Source organism: Pan paniscus, chromosome 2 (genome assembly GCF_029289425.2).
Source record: "Pan paniscus chromosome 2, NHGRI_mPanPan1-v2.0_pri, whole genome shotgun sequence".
Lineage (NCBI taxonomy): Eukaryota > Metazoa > Chordata > Mammalia > Primates > Hominidae > Pan > Pan paniscus.
The window spans coordinates 177,329,722-177,339,182 of NC_085926.1; the positions used below are offsets into that span (position 1 = coordinate 177,329,722).

The following is a 9,461-nucleotide window of genomic DNA, read 5'->3' on the forward strand; positions in this document are numbered from 1 at the left end:
GGCAACTGCCGCCCCTTCCCCAGACCCTGCCACTGGAAATCCTAATATATAATTTTTAAAAATGATTTTACTTTGGGAGGTAGAGGCGGGCGGATCATGAGGTCAGGAGATCGAGACCATCCTGGCTAACACAGTGAAACCCCGTCTCTACTAAAAATACAAAAAATTAGCCGGGCGTGGTGGCGGGCACTTGTAGTCCCAGCTACTCAGGAGGCTGAGGCAGGAGAATGGCGTGAACCCGGGAGGCAGAGCTTGCAGTGAGCCGAGATTGCGCCACTGCACTCCAGCCTGGGTGACAGAGCGAGACTCCATCTCAAAAAAAAAAAAAAAAAATGATTTTAGGCATTAGTATTTGGAAGGAATTCCTAGGTTGGAGAGATGGTGAGCTAATTGTTTGGGTCTACATATAAGCTGAAATATAAATTTCAAGGAAGTTTAAATGTCCATGAAATCAGACCTAGCTTTTCAAAATTTTCACATTGACAATGATTGTCTAATAAATCTATCCTTCTACACTAACTAAAAACAAATTTTTTTTTGCCACCTCAACCTTCAACTACTATGACATTTTGTATATTTCAATGACATTTATTAAATTCTACCTTTCATTGAAGTTTTCTTTGTGTGTAAAAAGTTACTGTGTAATGAGAATCTTAAACATAGAACACAAGGGTGATGCATCTGTATATCCTTCATGGCACCAAATAGAGCTTTCTGCTTTTCCCTGCCCTAATCCATCCGATATACTATTGTTGAATTCATTTTCCCAAAATTTAGCTCTGATTAAGTTACTTGTTGGCTAAGCACTTACAACAGTTTCTAGTTGTTTACTGAATTATATGTTCCTGCTCACCTGGCATAGCCTTCTATAATCTGGCCCCAACCTGTCCTTTCTAGCTTTATCTCTATGGTATTTTCCACTGAAACTTGGCTCTTCCTAATTCTGAGAAGAGGTGCTGGGATTTTCCTTTGTGTATGTCTGTGTGTGTGCACGTGTGTGTGTGTGTGTGTGTGCTATTCTCATGAACTGCAGTGTCTCATACAGAGACCAATCTCAAATCAAGTCCACAAAGCCATGTCTGGTTTGCCCACAGAACACATCCCTTCTTGTTTCTGATCTTTGCAGTACTTGGTCTAAACTACTCTTGTGTACTTAAGTCACTATAACCCACTTTAGCTTGAATTATAATAGTCTGTGTGCTTGTTTTATCTCCCAGATTTGACAATAAGCATGGCATACTTGAAAGAACATGAGCTATGAGGTTAGAAAAACTTAAGTTCATATCTTGCCTCTGTCACTTATGAGCTGTGTGACTTCAGATAAGTAGCATACTTTTCTGAACTTCTTTTTTTAAATCTATTAAAAATAATTGGTTGGCCGGGCATGGTGGCTTACACCTGTAATCCTAGCACTTTGGGAGGCCGAGGCGGGCAAATCACTTGAGGTCAGAAGTTGGAGACCAGCCTGGCCAACATGGTGAAATCCCGTCTCTACTAAAAATACAAAATTAGCTGGGTGTGGTGGCGCACCCCTGTAATCCCAGCTACTCGGGAGGCTGAGACAGGAGAATCACTTGAACCCAGGAGGCAAGGTTGCAGTGAGCCAAGATCACACCATTGCATTCTAGCCTGGGTAACAGAGTGAAACTCCGTCCCCCCCAAAAAAAATTATTGGTTCACTTTCCTGTTCTCTCATATTTGGAGTTATCATAAAATCATTTTAAGTAAAAAGATTCTTATCACCCAACCCAACCTCATTTGTGAATAGCAAAAAGCAACAAAGACAGAAGGGAGTAAACAAGAGCTAATGAAGGAAAAAAAGAAAGATTGAACTGAAAGTCTAAGAAGGTTTAAAGAAAAATGACCAGTATATGTCAGAGGTGTTTAGCTGAGAAAAGAAAGTGGAAGAATAGTATTGTTTGTTTGGGGTTCAATTACTGGAAGGAGTTGTATCAATGGTCTCTACATTCACTGGGTCAGGAAGCAATGTCTGTAGTCACTCGAAACAAAGCTCCTGAGAGTCAATAAGTCAACACACTTCTCTCTGAGTCTGCCCCTCCCCTACTATGTCTTTTAGAAACAAGACATTGAAAAGAAAAAGGACCATCCAGCATATGTTGGGAAATTTACTATCTTGTCTCCCCAAACAGAAGGTATTTCTCATATTGTTTAAGAACAACTTTCTGAAATAAATTTGCCATTGTTTCCACAAGAGAGGGAAATAACTAATGTTATATTTACTATATTAATAATAGTAAATATAACAACTCTAGACCTTTGTATTTGTATTTATTATGAGCCAGGCACTCTGCCAAGTGCTTGTGTAATCTTCTCAGTAGCCCTGTGTGGAAGACTTTATTTTATTCACCCCACAGATGAAGAAACTGAAGAAGTTAAAAGATCTTGCCCAAGAGCACTAAGATTTGTACCCACGTGTTGGATCCTAAAACTTGTGATGTTTTTACTCCATCATATTCCCTCTTAGCAAGATAGTATGCTATTATAAACTAGTGAGGAGCTGCAGCTGACTATCCAGACCAAGAAAATGCAGATTTCCATTAGCAAAATTGCTGGAGAATCAGGCAGCCCTTCCTGGGCAAATGCTAGTTACCTTCATGGTCTCTTTCAGCCCTTCATAGAGTCTCTTAAATTATTGTTACCTCCAACTGTTGTCTCCTAATAGTCAAATAACCCTGCTACTCAGAGTACTCCACAAAGCTTGTCAGAAAGGCAGACTCAAAGCCCCTGGCCAATACTGTATTATATACTTAATATTTGCTAAAGGAATAGATCTTAAATATTCTCACTAAAAAGAAGGGAGTGGGTAGCTATGACAGACAATCAATGTGTTACTTAACTTGATTGTGGTAACCATTTCACATATATATGTATATCAAATACATTGTATACCTTTGTAAACCAAAACTAAAATTCTAAGCCCCCCAACCAATGGAATGGACCCCTCCTCTGGGCCAAGGGCATTCCCAAGTTAACCTGGGGCTGGGTGCAGTGGCTCACATCTATAATCCCAACGTTTTAGGAGGCTGACGAGGGAAGATCACTTGAGGCCAGGGAATCAAGAGCTGCCTAGGCAACACAGAGAGACTCCATCTCTACTAAAAATTAAAAATATTAAACAGGTCCCGGCGCAGTCACCGGCACAGGCTATGGCTGCGACTTCCCTCATGTCCAGGTTGGCTGCCTGGCTGCTGCAGCCCGTGCACAGCTGCTCCCTCTGCCCTCGCCCCTTCCACCTCGCGGCAGTTCCAGATGAAGCTGTTGTAATTTCTGGAAGGAAACTGGCCCAGCAGATCAAGCAGGAAGTGCGGCAGGAGGTAGAAGAGTGGGTGGCCTCAGGCGACAAACGGCCACACCTGAGCATGATCCTGGTTGGCGAGAGTTCTGCAAGTCACTCCTACGTCCTCAACAAAACCAGGGCAGCTGCAGATGTGGGAATCAACAGTGAGACAATTGTGAAACCAGCTTCAATTTCAGAGGAAGAATTGTTGAATTTAATCAGCAAACTGAATAATGATGATAATGTAGATGGCCTCCTTGTTCAGCTGCCTCTTCCAGACATATTGATGAGAGAAGGATCTGCAATGCTGTTTCTCCAGACAAGGATGCTGATGGCTTTCATGTAATTAATGCAGGGCAAATGTGTTTGGACCAGTATTCCATGTTACCGGCTACCCCATGGGGTGTGTGGGAAATAATTAGGCGAACTGACATTCCAACCCTAGGGAAGAATGTGGTTGTGGCTGGAAGGTCAAAAAGTGTTGAAATGCCCATTGCAATGTTACTGCACACAGATGGGGCGCATGAACGTCCCGGAGGTGATGCCACTGTTACAATATCTCATCGATATACTCCCAAAGAGCAGTTGAAGAAACATACAATTCTTGCAGATATTGTAATATCTGCTGCAGGTATTCCAAATCTGATCACAGCAGATATGATCAAGGAAGAAGCAGCAGTCATTGATGTGGGAATAAATAGAGTTCACGATCCTGTAGCTGCCAAACTGAAGTTGGTTGGAGATGTGGATTTTGAAGGAGTCAGACAAAAAGCCGGTTATATCACTCCAGTTCCTGGAGGTGTTGGCCCCATGGCAGTGGCAATGCTAATGAAGAATACCATTATGGCCGGGCGCGGTGGCTCACACCTGTAATCCCAGCACTTTGGGAGGCCGAGGCGGGCGAATCACGAGATCAGGAAACGGAGACCATCCTGGCTAACATGGTGAAACCTCCGTCTCTACTAAAAATACAAAAAAAAAAAAAAAATTAGCCGGGCATGGTGCCAGGTGCCTGTAGTCCCAGCTACTTGGGAGGCTGAGGCAGGAGAATGACATGAACCCAGGAGGCAGAGCCAAGGGCTCTGTTTTTTCCAGAAATTTTTTAAGAGTTTGAGTTAATATTGAATTTAAGCAGCGTTTCTGATTAAAGGTCTTTTTTTCTTTTTTAATAAAACACATCTGTCTGGTGTGAAATGAATTTCTGAAATTCTGTCTTCCTATGACTCCTAGTTGTGACCTAACCTGAGTTTTTTTCTTATTTAATCAATGTAGATATTCCTATATTCAGTAACACTTACTTCTATAGCCTTAAATAGATAATTTTTTTTTCTTCTTCTTCTCCTTTTTTTTTTTTTTTTGTAGAGATGGGGGTCTTGCTATGTTGCCTGGGCTGGTATTGAACTCCTGGCCTCTAGCAATCAATCCTCTTGCCTCAGCCTCCCAGAGGGCTGGGATTACAGGCATGGGCCACCCACGCCCAAACAGAGGTTTAAAGAGCATTGGAGAAACCAGCCTCATCCTCTAGTCTTTTTTTTTTTTTTTGAGACTGAGTCTCGCTCTGTTGCCCAGGCTGGAGTGCAGTGGCATGATCTCAGGTCACTGCAACCTCTGCCTCTCGGGTTCAAACAATTCTTGTGCCTCAGCCTCCTGAGCAGCTGGGATTACAGATGTATGCCACCATGCCTGGCTGATTTTTGTGTTTTTAGTAGAGACGGGGTTTCATCAAGTTGGCCGGACTGGTCTCAAACTCCTAACCTCAAGTGATCCACCTGCCTCGGCCTCCCAAAATGCTAGGATTACAGGCATGAGCCACCGCACCTGGCCAGTCCTACAGTCTTATATCCCAACAGGTTGTGCCAAGCTAGGAGCTTAATCTGTAAAATACTTGAGGCAGGGATAGGTTCCTTGTCTATTTTGGCTTTTGGCTAAGCAGAAGTAGCTCCTGCTCTAGGCAGCTTGAGGCAGAAAGAGAAAGAACAGTTGAATTGACCTACCTCCCTCCTTGTTCTTCTGCCAGCTGGTGTTCTTTTGATAGTTCTCTGGAGTTGAAAGAAATTTAGAGAGTTTGCTGGAGATGTTTTTGTGAGTGAGGTATAGCTCATGTCTATAAGTCATGCCTGCTTACTTACCTAGATTATTAAACATGGAGCAAGATGACCAAGATGACCAAAATTTTATTGAATTACACTTGTAAGTGGAAAAAATGACTGACTTCCTGCACGGAGAAGTATTATGTCAACCTGTTAAAAGCTATGGAAATTAAAATGTTTGTGTATGTACAAAATATAAATGACATGTAAGGTAAAATTACAGTGATCAATTTACAACAAAGAAATTAACAGAGTAGTTTTCCAGCTTGTTTGATTAATCAAGCAGGTTTACTCTTGAATCCATAGCATTTCTACAATTTAATTTGGACAAAGTTCTATCCCTAATCAGCCAGGTTTTAAAACTGAAATGTTAAGGGTGGATTTTTAGCTCCCCCAGGAATGGTGTGGATGATGATAAATACTTTTTTTAAAAATTAAGTATTATTGTTTATAAGACATGGGTTCCAGCTGTCTCCCTGGCTGGAGTGCAGTGGTCTGATCATAGCTCACTGCAGCCTTGAACTCCTGGGCTTAAACTATCCTCCTGCCTCAGCCTCCGAAATGGCTGGGACTACAGGTGTGTGCCAGCATGCCTGGCTAATTTTTAAACATTTGTTTAGAGATGGGCTCACTATGTTGCCCAGGCTGGTCTTGACCTCCTGACCTCTATTATTCCCCCCACTTCAGCCTCCCAAGTAGCGGGATTACAGGTGTGAGCCACTGTGCCTGGCAAGAATTTATACTTAGGCATAGGAGATGTTTCTGGATTAGTTAAGAAATTCTGCTATCAGTAGGAGTAGATAGAGGTTTAGAGTTTTACCTCTTGGAAGTATACCTTGGAAGGGAGTTCTGAGATTAAATGTAATCAAACACTTACTGAGAGCTTGCTATGGACCAGGCACTACACTAGACTCTGGGGATTACAGAGGCAATTACCTGTCCTGGTACTCAAGGTGTTAATGATCTAGTGTCATTTTTCTTTAAAAAAGAAAGCACCTGCATTTTTCATCTTGAGCAAATATAGTAACTCTAACCAAAGTGATTTACTCAAGGTTCAAGTCATAGTTGTTTTGGAGAAAGTAAGTGTCAGATGCACTGTGGCTGTCAGGCACACAGTAGGCATTAAATAAACATGGTTGGTGTTCACTGAATGTGGATTGAAGGTAAAATGACTGATCTTAAGTTTCGTGAGGAATAGGTTTGCTTCATGAAACTGGTTTTTATCTTCCCAAATAGTTTTCAATCATTCATTTAAAGTAGTAGGTTGATTAATACTGCAAAGTTATGATGTAAAATGTGATATTACCTCTGTTGAACCTGTATTGTTCATGTGAATGGGAGTTTGACTTTGGGAATAAACATTGAAAATTTGCAGGAAGGACCCACCCAAATGTATAATGAAATGTGATTCCAAGTATGAAAAACCAGTGATAATTTAAAGGATCATTTTGTTGATTAAAAAAATATATATATATATATATTGAACAGGTGTGGTGGCACATGCCTGCAGTCCCAGCTACCTGGGAGGCTGAGGTGGGAGGATTCCTTGAGTGCAGGAGTTGGAGGCTGCAGGGAGCTATAATTGTGCCACTGCACTCCAGCCTGGGCATCAGAGCAAGACCTTGTCTCTAAAAAACAAAAACAAGACCTGGCGCAGTGGCTCATGCCTGTAATCCCAGCACTTTGGGAGGCTGAGGTGGGTGGATCACCTGAGGTCAGGAGTTCGAGACCATCCCGACTAACATGGAGAAACCCCATCTCTACTACAAATACAAAATTAGCCAGGCGTGGTGGCGCTTGCCTGTAATCCCAGCTGCTCGGGAGGCTGAGGCAGGAGAATCGCTTGAACCCGGGAGGAAGAGGTTGCGGTAAGCCGAGATCATACCATTGCACTCCAGACCGGGCAAGAAGAGCAAAACTCTGTCTCAAGAAAAAAAAAAAACAAAAAACAAAAAACAAAGGTAGCCTGAAACACTAATTCAAGCCATGATGGGAGTGGGTAGTCGGACATGCATCATAGCCTCCACCCTTTGGAATTCAGGCACAACTGACCAGCACTAACATTAAAACAGAAACCTTAAGATGGACAAAGCAGATTCTTTGTAGCAGTAAGATACCAACATGACTTATAGCAGGCCCTGAAAGATCTCAAAGTATTTTGTCCTAAAATATCTTTCTTTGACATATTTTGAAATGGCCCTGCAAAGCTGTCTCTCGTGGGAAAAAAATTTACATTCTATAAAGAATCCTTTTCTCTTTCTGGGTCTTTTTCCGATACAGGAGAGAATTATTAATAACTAAGAGTCTGGCACCTTTTGATGTCTGATAGGAAACATTTACAATCTATTCTCTCTGAAGCCTGCTACCTGGGGGCTTCGTCTGCATAATAAGAATCTTGGTTTCCACGGCACCTTATCTTAACCCAGACCCTTTCTTCTATGGATTCTAGGTCTTTTAGATAAACCCTTTAACCAATTGCCAATCAGAAAATCTTTGAATCCACCTATGACCTGGAAGGCACTCTGCTCCTCTTCGCTTGGAGTTGTATCCTTTCTGGCCCAAACCAGTGAGCAGCTAACACATATTGACTGATGTCCTATATCTTTCTAAAATGCATGAAACCAAGCTGTAGCCTGGCCACCTTGGGCAGATGTTCTCAGGATCTCTTTAGACTATGTCATGGCCATGTCCTTAACCTTTGCAAAATAAACTTCTAAACTGATTGACACTTGTCTCAGTTACTTTTTGGGTTATACCTTAAATATATACAATTTTATTTGTCAATTATACCGCAATAAAGCTGAAAAAATGAGATAAACCACATATGAAAGAGTAAAGTGCAAGTAGAACAAATACTTTTTTAATTGAACAAAAATAGGAGGGGCCTGCACAACAAACTATGAAAACATATTCTAAGATTATTATTGTATTGGTACAGAAATAGATAGTTGTGTCAAGTTCTTCATGACACATTATTGAGTGAAAAAATAAGATGCAGACTAAGTTCAGTATACAAATGTTAATCACACCATAAAATAGCAATAGTAAAAAAAATTAAAAGGCCCTATGTAATTTATAAGCACATTAAAGCTTGAGAAACACTGAGGAATATGGTCCTTTCCATGAGGAGTCTAAGGTCTTAAACCTTAGGAAACCATTCTTTCCTCTCTCTTTCCACCACAGTGTTACTCATTTGAGTTTCTCTAGCACCCAGTAATACAGTGCTAGCGTATTGGGCTAATACAGTTTTAGAAAATGCAAAAACATACTAATGTTAATATGGTTACAAGAAAGTTCTATAAGTGACGACATCTTCTCTGCCTTCGTTATACTGAGGCCAAGGAACTCAGTCTTACGCAGCCATGTGTCACATAACAATGTTTCAATCAACTATGAACTAGATATTTCACAGTGATCCCATAGATTACAAGGAAGCTGAAAACTTCTATCACCCAGTGACATGGTAACAATGAAGTGCTGTGTTTGTGGTGATGCTGGTGTAAACAAACACTGTTGTATAAAAGTATAGCAATACAATTAGGTACATGCAATATACAATATTTGACAATGATAATAAGCAACTATGTGGCTGGTTTATATATTTGCTACACTATACTTTTTATTGTTATTTTAGAGTATACTCCTACAACTTATAAAAAGAAAAAAGTTAACTGTAAAACAGCCCCAGCCAGGTCTTTCAGGAGGTATTCCAGAAGAAAGCATGGTTATCATAGGAAGTGACAGCTCCTTGTGTGTTATTGCCCCTGAAGCCTTCCAGTATAGATGGCAAGATGTGGAGGAGGGAGACAGTGATATTGATGACCCCAACCCTGTGTAGGCCTAGGCTATTGTTTGTGCTTGTGTCTCAGTTTTTAACAAAAATTTACAAAGTTAAAAAAAAATTAATTGAAAGAAGCTTTGAGAATGAAGATATAGAGAAAGAAAAATATATATATATTAAAGAAAAAATATATATATATATATTTTTTAATGGAGCCTCTCTCTGTCACCTAGGCTGGAGTGCAGTGGCGCGATCTCTGCTCACTGCAACCTCTGCCTCCTGGGTTCAAGCA

The 9,461-nt window shown here is 41.0% G+C and overlaps 1 pseudogene; it reads left to right on the plus strand.

Moving 5' to 3' along the window:
* Positions 1 to 3,167: 3,167 nt before the first annotated feature.
* Positions 3,168 to 5,295, plus strand: LOC100991482 (bifunctional methylenetetrahydrofolate dehydrogenase/cyclohydrolase, mitochondrial-like; annotated as a pseudogene).
* The last annotated feature ends 4,166 nt before the right edge of the window (positions 5,296 to 9,461 follow it).